Source organism: Diabrotica virgifera, chromosome 1 (genome assembly GCF_917563875.1).
Source record: "Diabrotica virgifera virgifera chromosome 1, PGI_DIABVI_V3a".
Classification (NCBI taxonomy): domain Eukaryota; kingdom Metazoa; phylum Arthropoda; class Insecta; order Coleoptera; family Chrysomelidae; genus Diabrotica; species Diabrotica virgifera.
In genome coordinates this window covers 228,733,786-228,748,194 of record NC_065443.1, presented here as the reverse complement: position 1 = coordinate 228,748,194, position 14,409 = coordinate 228,733,786, and the positions used below count along the sequence as shown (strand labels likewise).

The window sequence follows — 14,409 nt, the reverse complement described above, 5'->3', positions numbered from 1 at the left end:
TACACACTTCTATACAAGTCAAAACGGCAACAGGTGTATGTTTTCAAAAAACTGATAGTGTATAAAACATTTATTAAAAATCAGCTAAGTACTTTGAGCATATCAAAATGCCATTATAGGATATCTGAGAGTGCGCTCACATGGACAAACAAGACATGGACATACAACTGAGAGCAGATGTCGGAAGTTACTCTCAGAAAAACTCTCACGAGGACACGTAGCATTTGAATTAGTTGTGAAAAAGTGTGAGTCAAATTTTTCGTTGTCAAAATACGTAACTGTAGACGAGATGCTACCCGGCTTTAGAGGCAAATGTCTGTTCCGCCAATTCATTCCCTCAAAACCACCGAAGTATGGAACTAAAAATTTTAATCTGGCTGATGCAAAAGATTTATTTTGCCAACATAGACGAGAAACTAGATTTTCCTGTAGCAAGTATAAGGCATCTCATCTCTGTGCTTTGAACAATTCACAGGTCTACAAAAAAAAAACTTTTTGAAAGATGTTTTAAATTTGACAAGTGATTTTATATAATTTTGGTACGCTGATTTCAAATCTGCAAACCAATTTTTTCTATCACGTAAGATATTTGAGCAAATTAAAAAATAAAAAAAAAACACTAATTGTACTTATAAATATATTTATTAATATATTTTAAAAATAAGAGTAATGCTCAAAATAAAGAAAACTACATATTTTGTATGCACAACTTAATGAAATCTTTTCCTTTTTGTCAAAAAACTGCATTTGGTAGAAATTTTTCTATAAATTTTGTCAGGATTATCACGTTGTAGCATCAAACAGTAGTCTACCATCATGGATACGCTCCATTTACCTTGAGAACGTATTTCCATCTGCTTAATGTTTGGTGGAAACGTTTCCCTTGCTCTTCGCTAACAGCTCCAAGATTTCCTGGAAATTGGTCTAGATGAGCGAATAAGAAATGTACTTTTAAACTCATATTGCATCCTAGAATACGAAAATTTTGTAGCATTTGTGTGACAATGTTGTCATTGTCTGGAACTTTCTTATTTCCCAAGAACTTTTCGATAACTTCTTTAAATGAAGTCCACGCTTTCTTTTCCATAAACGTCATAGAGTTTTGAAAGTCTCTGCATAAAAATCTAATGTCGGGACCAACAAAAACTCCTTTTAATTTTGAATCGGACAACTTGGGAAATTTTGAACAAATATAATTAAAACATCCTCCGTTTTTGTCAATAGCTTTAACAAACTGTTTCATCAAACCTAATTTTATATGCAGAGGGAGCAATAAAATTCTTTCACGATCAACTAAGGCATTGTGCTTTAAGTTTTTACTTCCTGGCGTAAGGTTTTCTCTTGTAGGCCATTCTTTTTGGGTCCAATATTTATCTCGTGCTCGGCTGTCCCATTCACAAATGAAGCAAGGATATTTAGTATAACCTGACTGTTGCCCAAGTAGCATACACAGAACTTTTAGATCTCCACAAAGCATCCAGTTATGGTCTCGGTATTTAATTTTTTCTAAGAGAAGTTCCAAGTTTTCGTATGTTTCTTTAAGGTGAACAGAATGAGCGACCGGAACAGAAGCCAGTGTATTACCATTGTGCAATATAACACCTTTTAGACTACTTTTGCAAGAGTCAATAAATAGTCGCCATTCTTCCTTTTCATTTTTCATAAGAGGCAGCTCCTAGCTTAATAACTAAGTCAGAGATATTGTTACAATATACTAAAGAATCTTTGAGTAAAATATGGACTCAGGTCCTTTTCTCGATTTCTGTAGAAACTGGTTGATGTACCTGGAGCCAGCAAATTTTTATCACGAAGTCTAGAGGCTAGAAGTTCTGAGGCATCTTTGGGAAGATTTAAGTCTCTTATTAAATCGTTTAATTCCATTTGATTAAATAGTTGTGGTCCTTCTTCTGCTTCAAAAGTAAGGTCGAGATCTGTGGACTCAAATTCAGACTGTTCCGAGTCAGACGATAGCACATTCTCTAACTCCTTTGGTGGAATAGGTATGGGTACATCAGGGCCATGAGAAATAGGCCTAATAGCAGATTTTAGGTTAGGGTATAAAATACTTTTTTTATTATTACAATTAAATCCCTTTAAATCGCAGGAGCAAAAGTAGCAATCATCAGAATGGCTTTGTGGCTCACGCCAGACCATGGGAACTCCAAAACTCAATGACTTTTATCTTCCTTTTGTCCAACTTCTTAAAGCTTCTACACAAACTTTACATACAATATGTGGTGCCCAAGATTTGTATTGTTCTCCTATTTTCACTCCAAAATAGGCATGATACGCATTACGAACAAATAAGGTTATGTTAAGTCTTGGTTTTGAAACCACAAAACTGCCACAAATATAACAAAAGCAGTCTGCTTTATTAACACAATGTCTCCTTTCCATAGCTCGAAAAAAGAATAGAATAACAAATAAATAGCACTAATTCGAAACACAGCGATAAACCTCCTCGAACTGCTAAAAACAAACAACTGATTTTGATGCGCTTATTTACGACTGGGAGAGGTGCAGCCGCGGTATTGCACTAGCTCACTAATTTTACAGTGTTGCCACAATTCAGATTTTATTAAAATATTTTTGGACAACTGTTTGTGCCATATATTTACACTAAAAACCGTTTTTCTAATTTTATATGTAAACTTTTCGTATGACCAAGGAATTTTTATAAGATCTCGATTTGCGAAAAATTGGAAGGTGATAGAAAAAAACTAATGTAAATTTTTTACAATTAATTATTGACATGTTAAAAATCAATAATTTTAATTTTTGCATAATAGTTCATATGCAAGGAAATAAAGCATTATTTTACACCTTTAACTTTTTAAGTAAGACGGATCGTGATGAACTTTTGCTTGGCATGAGAGATAAAGGAAAATTGCATTAACCTAAGTTACGCTCAAAATAATGTTGGTCCCTTTTTTGGTAAAAAAAGTCCTGAAAATCGCCCCCTAAATAACATCCCAAATGAAATTAATCGTTACGGCTTCACCACAAACTTTACTTTTGTATTGTTTATATGATCTGCAGTTGCATCGGTTCAAAGAGCTTATTTCTTTTTGAAAAGGCCAAAGTTAAAAGGGCTTGAACGAGTCTCTAATCACGAGTGTACGCGAATTTTTATCAGTCATATCTTAACCAATTTTTGTCTTACAGAAAAACAAAACATCTAAAATATTCAGAAAAGCGAAACTTACAATTTTTTATTCGTTGAGATTTTTGTTATTACTAATAATTCTAAGTTATTTTGGAAAAAAAACGATTTTTTTCAAATCTGAACTACACTGTGAACTATCATCTATCGAAAAACTGAACTTCTTACGTAGTCTGGGATGAGTCCGCGACTGCAAAGTGCGAATTAGACCAGGGCGCATCTGTAAAAATATTAGTACATTTGGACTTTGGAATTTTTTTGCAGAAATTGCTTGAAAATAACTCAAATAATAATATTTGAGTTATCCTCCCTCTCAAAAAGGTCCGGACCGTTGTTTAAATAATCAAAATGTCAAAAAATGAAGGAAAAATTCGATTTTTTTTTTCGGTTTTTGATTATAACTTTAAAAGTATTCATTTCCGAGAAAAAATTGTACTGACATAAAAGTTGCCTAATTAAATTTCCTACAATACAGAATTGGTTAGAAATTTAAAAAATAGTCACCCTTGTTGCAAAATATCAATAATTGCGAAAAAAAACCATACAATAACAAGTATTCGCATTTTACGTTTTTCAACCATTTATGGTACACTTAGGACCTTCATATTTCACCCAGAAAAACTTTATGATACAGTAAAACAGTACTGTAAATTTCATTAAGATCGCTTTAATAGATTTTTCAAAATAAATTTTGCAATCCAGCTTTCGCAAAAAAAATTCATTTTTTCAAAAGGTTACTGGACTAAAAATAAAGCAGATAGCAAGTTGAATTTTTTTTGCATATAGAAGTGTACTGTACCTTTCATTTGCACTTTGCAAAATTAAAATCGATTAACTACCACGGCGTCAGGAATTTTTTTAAATAAACATTAATTATTGGTGCTACGCGCAGGACAGCGGATAATTTGCTCTGATTGGGCATTCCAATGACCTTTGATAATGATTGATACATTTTAATTTTTATTACATTTCGATATAAATAAATAAATTTGTTTATTGCAAAATAAAAACACATACTCTATCCTTTGAAATAACACTTTTATTAGCAAAAACTTTCTTTGTTCATATATTTTAACTTAGAGAATAAAATTAAACATAATATGCAATTGTTTAAACAATATTTCACAAACAATAATAAAATTAGTTTGATTTTTGTGGAATTAAAATATTAAAATACAACAAAATGTAGAGTAAGAAAATAATATATCGATAAAGATTGGAAGAAATTTGAGGAAATCAACTTGTGTGAATCGAACACCGCTGTCCTGCGCGTAGCACCAAAAATTAAGGTTTATTTAAAAAATTTCCTGACGCCGTGGTAATTAATCGATTTTAATTTTGAAAATTGCAAATGAAAGTTACAATACACTTCTATAACCAAAAAAAATTCAACTTGCTCTCTGCTTTATTTTCAGTCCTGCAACATTAAAAAAAATGAATTTTTTGCTAAAGCTGGATTGCAAAATTTATTTTGCAAAATCTATTAAACCGATCTTAATGAAAAGAGTCTTACTATATCATAAAGTTTTTCTGAGTAAAATATGAAGGTCCTAAGTGTAGCGTAAATGGTTGAAAAACGTAAAATGCGAATACTTGTTTTTGTATGGTTTTTTTCGCAATTATTTCTATTTTGCAACAAGGGTGACTATTTTTTAAAATTTTAACCAATTCGGTATTATAGGAAATTTAATTACGCAACTTTTATGTCAATACAACTTTTCTCAGAAATGAATAGTTTTAAAGTTATAATCAAAAAACCAATAAAAAAAATCGAATTTTTCCATCATATTTTATACTCGCGCGACGGACGCGACTCTCTAATGCGTTCTGGCGGTTCTGGTGTTACACTAATTCACGAATTATTTCACATGTTTAATAAATTTTTACATACACCATACACATAAACATATTTACCTTCTGTTAATATAACTGTTACAAGATTTGAAGGATGTAATCTTTCATATGGCGTTGATTCTTCATCAGAATCTGAAATTTCAATAATTGGTGGGTCTAGTATTCTCCTATGTGGCGCTGGTTCTTCATTGGAATCTTCAGCACACTTTAAACCTTTGTTTAAAGCTTTCTTTTCAATTGACGCTTGTGTATTTACTGTTGATTTATCATCTTAAATATAAAATAAAAAAAATTAAACTTACAAAAAAAACAACTAATTGGACTTAGTAAGTCCAAGGTTTTCATGCAATGTGGCCGGAAGTAGAACCGGAAGTCTATATTTGAACCCTTCGTGTAACTTTGCGGCAATTGGTATACGATTGCATTAATTTTGAGTCATTTTTGCCAAACTTCCGGTAATAGCTTTTTGAAATGACATCAAAATCGAAACTAAATACACTGGGGTGCAAAATTAACTGGACACCTTAAAAATGGATCATTTTTGATGTCTCAAATTTCCTGAACCTGCTGTCCGATTTAAGTGATTTTTTAATCTATTATTACCAGAGAACGGCAGTTCTCGCTAGTGGCGCAAACCTACACCCTCTACACGCGACACTATATACACGAAATCTTCGATTTTCTAAATCTGACTGAACTGAAAATTGGGCCAACTCACATCTTAAAGTTCAGGAAAAGACTCACCTATTCATATGTCAACAATCGATTTTGGTCCAAGGGTGTGGATTTTACGGCCCTTCTTATTTAGGGTCTGTTTTCCGTTCTCGTCCCCAAAACTCCCAAAAACTTCCAAAAATTTAACTCCGACCTTTGCGGCTTCTAATAGTACTGATCATTACCTTTCCAACGCATGTCTAATTTTGAAAATCGGTTATACCGTTCAAAAGTTACCGAGCTCAGAAATATGATTCAATTTTTATTAAAAAAGGGAAAATGTTTGTGGATTTGTATGTATGTATGTATGCATGTATGTATGTATGTATGTATGTATGTATGTATGTATGTATGTATGTGTGTAGAAAAGTTAAACTGATCTGAATTATTTTTTCTGTGTTTGAAGAGGGGGTGAGGGCCGATTCAGAACCGGTGTAGTTTGTGAGTTTTGACTACCCATAAGCCAGCTATAGGTAGGTACAAAACGGTACACGACAATTAGACCGAAAGCAATAGACCGAACTCATTAGATCGAATAGCACTTTACCGAAATCTCACTAGACCGAACAGCATTAGACCGAAATGGTAAATAAATTTAAAAAGTTTGCAGTAAATTATGCTAAGATTTTGTATATCTGTCTTTTTGTTTATTGTATTTTTTTGTCAGCTTACACCTAAAGGTAGAAAGGCTTAGGACTAAGTAAGTAAGTAAGTAAGTAAGTATTTTTTTTGTATTATTTTATATATAGACTGTGTAAATTGTTACTCTGTACAGTCTGATATGAAATAATTTTTACCCGTTAAACAAATTAGTGAAGGTAAAAATCAATTAAGGGTAGAGTGACGTGAACACCATTTTAACTGTTTATAATAACCATCCAAATAACATTTAGTTGTAATTAGTCTGTCTTATCTCTTTTACTGCGACAAGTAAAAAGAACTGCTTTTAGGTCTTCTGCTGTTCGGTCTAGTGAGGTTTCGGTAAAGTGCTTTTCGGTCTCTTTACAGTAAACCGTACAAAACGGCATATTTTGGCGGTATATCTCTTCAGTTCAAGAAGAGACAGGAGAACAGTAGATACACCAAATCAATAGCATTGAGTTAAGCTTTCAATTTGTGTCTAAGCTGTCAGGATCAGACATACACACGGCTCAGTATAGCCGAAAAACTGAAAAATTAACTTTGAAAATTTTGGTTTTTCGACAATTACTCAAAATTTCAACCTACGAATTACGCCAATAACTGAGCGTTTGTAGAAGGACTCTAGCTCTAGACAAATCTAACGGCGTATACCTGATATCCGGGAAAATTCGAATTTTTAAGCTATAGGCTTCATAAATATGATCAAATCTATTTCTTATGGAAAAAACGGTTTTTCAAGCTCAATAATTCCTGTAATAACTTCAGTTTATCATACTTGACCTTAGATGCATAAGATACTACTTGTCAATACGTTTCAAACTCATGTTTAGTGAATAAAATCGGTTAAGCCGTTTAGAAGTTATTAAGCTACAAAAGTATAATCCAATTAACGATTATTCCCTAAATGGTTTATGTAGTTGTAGTGGTTACGACGCTAATTTGATCTGGCAACGGGCAATCCGAGTTCATTTACCGGCCATCCCAATATTTTTTTTCAATCTATTTCGAATATAAAAAAAATCTAGTGTACATTCGATGGACACTAGATCATTTGGGAGATAATGCGACAAAGGCGACCATTTATAAATCTTAACGTGTAATCGAGAAACATTGCATTCAACTTTATACATTTAATTTATAAATAACTTTGAAAAACTCCTGATACAAGAATAAAAAAACCGCTAAACGCCGTAAAAATGAGTTGCGCATACAATATTCCAGCTACAAAAGATCTGATATGGATATGAATATGAATATTACGTGGCGCGAAAATGTATTTTCATTTTGATGCAAAGCAAAATTCTAGTTTGATTTTAAAAGATTTTTTCATAATACAATTTGCTAAATTTGAAGTAAACGCGCCACAAAAGAGTTTCAAAATTCAAACTCTATTAAAGTTACTCTTTTGTGGCGCGCTTTACTTCAAATTGGGCAAATATTATAAAAAAATATTTTAAAATAAAACTAGAGTTTGGTTTTGAATCAAAATGAAAATACATTTTCGCGCCACGTAATATTCATGTCAGATCTGTGTAGCTGGAATATTGTATGCGCCAATCATTTTTACGGCGTTTAGCGGTTTTTTATTCTTGTAGCCTTTTTCTTTAACAATACCGCTGTAATAGTATTGTTACTAAACAGTTAATTTTTCATTGTATACCGGGTGTACCAATCCAACTGTGTTTTTTTCTCAAAGTTCGCATCAGCCTATGGAATATTCTAGCATTTATAAAATACTGAAATTAAAACCCAACTATAGCATCATGTTTTCTCAACATTTTGTTTTTTGACTTATTAGTCCATGTACTTATTAGTACATTTTTTAGGCCGTACCTTGCATTTCTTAGGAGTCAATTTTATTTTTTTAATGTGTAGAGGGGGTAGAAGCTTAAGTTCAAGTTTTTGGGGTCGCCATCCTTGTCCCCCGGTCGCCATCTTGGAAATGGGGTGCAAAGGGGTTTCGCGCTATATCTCGTAAACTACCAACCCTACGAAAAATCTAATTAAACATAAAATGTAGCAAATTAAATTTTCCACAATTTTGTTTGTTTACTTTTTATCGTCAAGTGACCAACAAAAAAGATATAACCAAAAACATGTAAATTTTTTTTAACAAGTTTCCTTTTGGATGTTATAACTTTTTTTCAGTTCATTTTAAAATAAAATAACATTATAGCAATTTTGTAGAGGGTTTTTCAGCGAACAATTTCCACTATAAAGTTGTTTATTTCTATTTATTTATATAGGTTTTACAGCGCTCCAAACTTGACCAGATTCTCGAATGCTCATAGGGATACAATAAAAACAAAAGTTAGGCTTACTTTTCTGTCTATATATATTTTGTATTCATACAATTTATTATGATTTTAACATTCCTATGCTATTATTAATCTGTTTTTGACCTTTCTTCCCACTATAAAACTTATAACTCTAAGCATATATAGAAAAGGCCCAAGAAGTTTTTTGAGCACAAATTCGCCGCTTCAGAAGAAGAATGACACAACCGCAAAATGTAAAATTCTTAAGCATAGCAAAAAAAACGATTTTTGATATCAAAATCATAAGGTACATATGATAAAAATTAGCCATTCACCACACCGTGGTCAGGATCTCGAGATATAAGCGTTTTTTGGAGTGTGCCGCTTGTATATGAAGTAACATAACTTTTTTCCTATTATATATTTTGACTTAAAATTTTCCAAAAAACTTTTTCATGAACTATATTTTATTGTTGTGTTGGTTAAAATTATAAACTAAAAAGTTTGTCACTCAACTTTTTTAAGTAAATATGAAACTAACGAAATATGATGACAAAATGTTAATAAATTAACAACTCCTTTTTTAATGTCTTTAAACATTTTGGATAAATTTCATTGTTATCTACATACTTCAAAGATGACACAGTAAAATTTTTAAAAGGAAATATTTACAGCGACCAAAGATACAGCGAGGTAAATTTGAAAAATCATCAAAATTGATTTTTGGCATTTTTGTATAAAATTTATTTTTTTAACATGTTCCACCAACTCTAGATAAAAATAAACTTCATATTGGGATTCAGCGACCTCGAAAACATAAAAATAGACCAAAATTGATCATTCACCTTAAATTTGATTTTCTTGCTTGGCATAACGGTTAATGCTGCTCGTCTAATATACAGTGAGCACGTAAAGGTTGGAATAAATTTATTTTATCGAGAATTGACGACTTTGAAAAAAAATCCTGAAACAGGTCAATTTTTATTTTTAAATTGCCATTTTTTGACATATGTATCATACTAGTGACGTCACCCATCTGGGCGTGATGACGTCATCTATAATTTTTTTAAATGAGAATAGGGGTCGTGTGATAGCTCATTTGAAAGGTAATTCAATTCTCTATTCAGTAATATAAACATTAACATAATTATTTATACAGGGTGTCCAAAAAATTTTTTTTTAAATTAAGTTTATTGACATAAAAAGAAGAATGTGTGTAATTTATTTAACTCAAAATACATTTTACTGCTATCAGAAAACAGGAAATGATGTTTATTTGACAAATGAATATCGTTTTTTGTTTAAATTCAATAAAGCCGCCACCCACCTTCCTCTTGACATATTGAACATTTAATTTAAACGAAGAGCAATGATTATTTTTCAAATACACATTTTTTTCTGTTTTCTGAGAGCAGTAAAATGTATTTTGGACTAAATACATCACATGCATTCTTCTTTTTATCTCAATTAATTTAATTAAAAAAAATTTTTTTAGACACCCTGTATAAATAATTATGTAAATGTTTATATTACTGAATAGAGAATTAAATTACCTTTCAAATGAGCTATCACAGAATCCCTATTCCTATTTAAAAAAATCATCGATGACGTCATCACGCCCAGATGGGTGACGTCATTAGTATGATATATATATATATATATATATATATATATATATATATATATATATATATATACCAAAAAGTTACAATTTAAAAATAAAAATTGACCTGTTTCAGGATTTTTTTCCAAAATCGTCCATTCTCGAGAAAATGAATTTATTCCAACCTTTACGTGCTCACTGTATAGATAGAAATGCATTTTTCTACGAGAATTCGAGAATCTGGTCAAGTTTGGAGCGCTGTAAAACCTAGATAATAAATAAAATTAAACAACTTTATAGTGAAAATTGTTTATTGAAAAATCCTCTACAAAATCGCTATGATGTTATTTTATTGTGAAATGAACGTAAAAAAAGTTATAACCTGCAAAAGGAAATTTCTTACAAAATTTTCTTTTATTTTTGTTTATAACTTTTTTGTTGGTCACTTTACGATAAAAAGTAATAGACATAAAATTGTAGAAAATTTAATTTGCTTCATTTTATGTGAAATTAAATTTTCTGTAGGGTAGCTAGTTTACGAGATACAGCGCGAAAGCCCTTTGCACCTCTTTTTCCAAGATGGCGGCCGGGGGACAAGGGCCTCAACCCCAAAAACTTGAACTTAAGCTTCTACTGAACCCCCCTACACACTAAAAAAATAAAATTGACTCCTCTAAGAAATGCACACTAAATGTAACATTTCAATGGACTAAGTATATCCGCTTATATTGGATGATAAAAACGTTAGGTACTTTAAGAACTAGCCATGTTTTTCATCAATACAGGGTGTTTTTAAATAAGTATTAAAAACGTTAGGTACTTTAAGAACTAGCCATGTTTTTCATCAATACAGGGTGTTTTTAAATAAGTATTGCAAACTTTAACGGATAATTCTGCATGAAAAAGTAATGACAGTTTGCTTTATAATCGTATGTCCGCAAATGCTTCGTTTCCGAGATAGGGGGTGTTGAAATTTTTCTCACAAACTGACGATTTATTTATTGCTTTAAAACCGGTTGAAATATGCAAATGCAATTTGCTGGGTCTTAAGACGTAGTTATTATACATTTTTCACGTACAAGTAAAAATTTAATATTCACCATTGGCGCGCATACGGGTAATATGACGGCTCATATTACCCGTATGCGCGCCAATGATGAATATTAAATTCTTATTTGTATGTGAAAAAATTTACAATAACTACGTTTTAAAACCCACCAAATTTCATTAGCATATCTCAACCGGGTTTAAAACAATAAATAAATCGTCAGTTTGTAAGAAAACTTTTAACACCCTCTATCTCAGAAACGAAGCATTTGCGGACATAGGTTTATAAAGTAAACTGTCCTTATTTTTCATGTAGAATTACCCCTTGAAGTTTGCCATACTTATTTAAAAACACCATGTATTGATGAAAAACATGGCTAATAGTACCTAACTTTTTTACGGTCCAACATAAGCGAATGCATCAGGAAACAGAATGTTGAGAAAACATGAGGCTATAGTTGGGTTTTAATTTGAGTATTTTATAAATGCTAGAATATTCCACAGGGTGATGCGAAGTTTGAGAAAAAGAACAGTTTCATTGGTACACCCGGTATACAATGAAAATTTACCTGTTTAGCAATAATATTATTACAGCGATATTATAAACAAGCTTATAATATATTAAAAAATCGCTTAAATCGGACAACAGGTTTAGAAAATTCGAGACATCAAAAATAACCCATTTTTAAGGTGTCCGGTTAATTTTGCACCCCAGTGTATATTCGAGCTCGACTTTTCAATACGCGTCGATTAATTTAGGCATGTACTATTTCTGCGACTATAATGTGGCATTTCCGGTCACATATTTTTAACCGGACAGTTACGTAAGATTTATCCGACATGGAATAATGTCCAAGGCCCTTAACGAAAAAAAAAAGTATTAAAATTCTAGAATATTCCAGATGTCATCGAGAAATCGCTAAATGTCTAGTGAAGTCAGGAACGTCAGAAAATGTATATATTATACATAAACAATGTGGTTACTGTGACCAACTAGCCCGAAAAATCCGGGACATGGCCCGAATTACGAAGTCGTGTCCCGGCCTCCCGGACAAGGCTTCGGGGCCATCCGAATTTTCAACGTTTTGGTAAAATTTTTTTTTTGAAATTTTGAATACGTTATTCTTTTAAAAATCCACATCAAATTGAATTATTGGGACGCAAAAAAGTCGACAATTTCTAGAATGTAATACTATTTTACAGTGGCGGCTTGTCCTATGAGGCAGGTGAGGCAGTGCCTCATCAGTATATCAATCGACTATTTACGTTATTTCGTTATTTCATAATCAGTTGTTTAAATATGATTTAGCTTTTTGAAATTTACTAAATAACTTTATTTTTATGAAAAAAATTAAAATCGGTACGGCCCTGACTATTTATCTTTGTATCCGTCTTCCACGTGCCAGTATTATATGCATCATGCATCTCATTCCAACTTTCTCAAATCATTACAGATGAGGCTTGCTTCAAACCTCTTTGTCTAGCATACTACCATTTCTTAAAATGGGACAGTAAAGGCGGCAAAATTTGAAAAATGTGCCACCAATTCTGGGAACGAAATTCATCCATCCTTGAGGCACGCCTCAATCAGGTGTTTTTTTAGTTATGAAGTTAAGTACTTGACCTTGCTTCCCTTATTTGCTATGGAAGCTTGTATTGTAGTTTTGTGAAGTAGTTTTAGATATAGTTTTATATTAGTTTAGATTATCTAACAATAAAACACTGAAAACGTTTGTTTTCTATACTTCCACAAAATTTATTATAACTAAGTGACTACAGCTGTTTCGGCGGAGTGCCTTTCTCAAGTGATATAGTTTACAATGTGTTTTCCTTTTTAAGTCTTCAACTGAAGAGGTTGAGGAGTGGGGAGCTGTTTGTCTCGAGTTGGTAATTCAGAATTATATCTGTATTTTTCAGTTTATTAATTTCTCGAGACAAACATCTCCCCACTCCTCAACCTCTTCAGTTGAAGACTTAAAAAGGCAAACACATTGTAAAATATATCCGAACAGGGAGAAGTTGGTTTTTTGCGGTTTCCCAACTTCATTGCACAATTATACCTGTTCATCCCAAGAAAATAGCCGCAACTATTTTCTCCACTCGAACGCACTCTGTCCACGCTGCGCTCAAAGCCACCTCCTGACCGCCGACGAGGGACGCAGGTTCGCCTGTCGTTGTACAATGGTTTCTAGGGAGACTGGTCGAGAGCAAAGCACGGACAGTACACGTAAATGCCTATGGAACCAACAATAATCCATCAAACTTTCTTCTCTGTTGACTTCTTAGCCTTCTGGACACCACCGTCCGGCATAACCCAGAATCCAAGAACACCAGGACACGGCGCTTGCCCCAGTGTGTTTTTCGGACTGTTTGCTTTTACTGCCAACACAATACATTCACCTCAAACCCTGAAGAGGACAAAATCCTAAACGGGGAAGCACATTGAACGCATTTCTTCTAAGCATTATCCAGACAAGCAAATCAAACAATGTAGTAGTAGTAAACTATATCACTTGAGAAAGGCACTCCGCCGAAACAGCTGTAGTCACTTAGTTATAATAAATTTTGTGGAAGTATAGAAAACAAACGTTTTCAGTGTTTTATTGTTAGATAAAATGAACTTCCATCAAGTAACGGTCGAATCCATCAATTAGTTTAGATTATGTTTAGAAGATTTTATCAATGTCATACTGGCTGTGTGGCATTTATCAATGTCAATTAAATAAGTAAATAAAAAATTTAGAAATCATGCTTTCTTTTATAATGATTTATTTTCTTATAAGCACGCTTTTTATAAAAAAAAAACAAAATAAAATACCAAAAAAAAACGAAGTTTAACCCTTAGTTTACTCAACATAAAAATCAATCCTATAATATAACAGTAATTTGCTTACTTGCTTGTTTGTATTTCCCTATATTCAATACATTTACAATATAAAATTGGTTCTAAAATGAAATTATCACGTGTTTATGGGTATATAGTTTGCGTACAATAATTTCATTTTGGCAACTGATTAATATTAACAGAATCAGTTGTCGGTTTTTGACATGTAGTATGTAATGTAAAGTTTGCTTAATATGGCTGTACAACGCTGACGAGACCAAGGAAGGACGAAACATCTGATTCA

At 32.2% G+C, this 14,409-nt stretch overlaps 1 protein-coding gene across 1 annotated transcript in view; it reads right to left on the bottom strand.

Annotated features, from left to right (window-relative positions):
- Positions 1–14,409, bottom strand: part of LOC114336918 (protein PF3D7_1417600-like) — a 173,954-nt gene that overhangs the window by 57,955 nt on the left and 101,590 nt on the right. Inside the window, exon 2 of the mRNA XM_050641954.1 lies at positions 5,078–5,287. The gene's annotated coding sequence lies outside the window, so the exon portion shown is untranslated. The remainder of the gene's footprint in view (positions 1–5,077; positions 5,288–14,409) is intronic.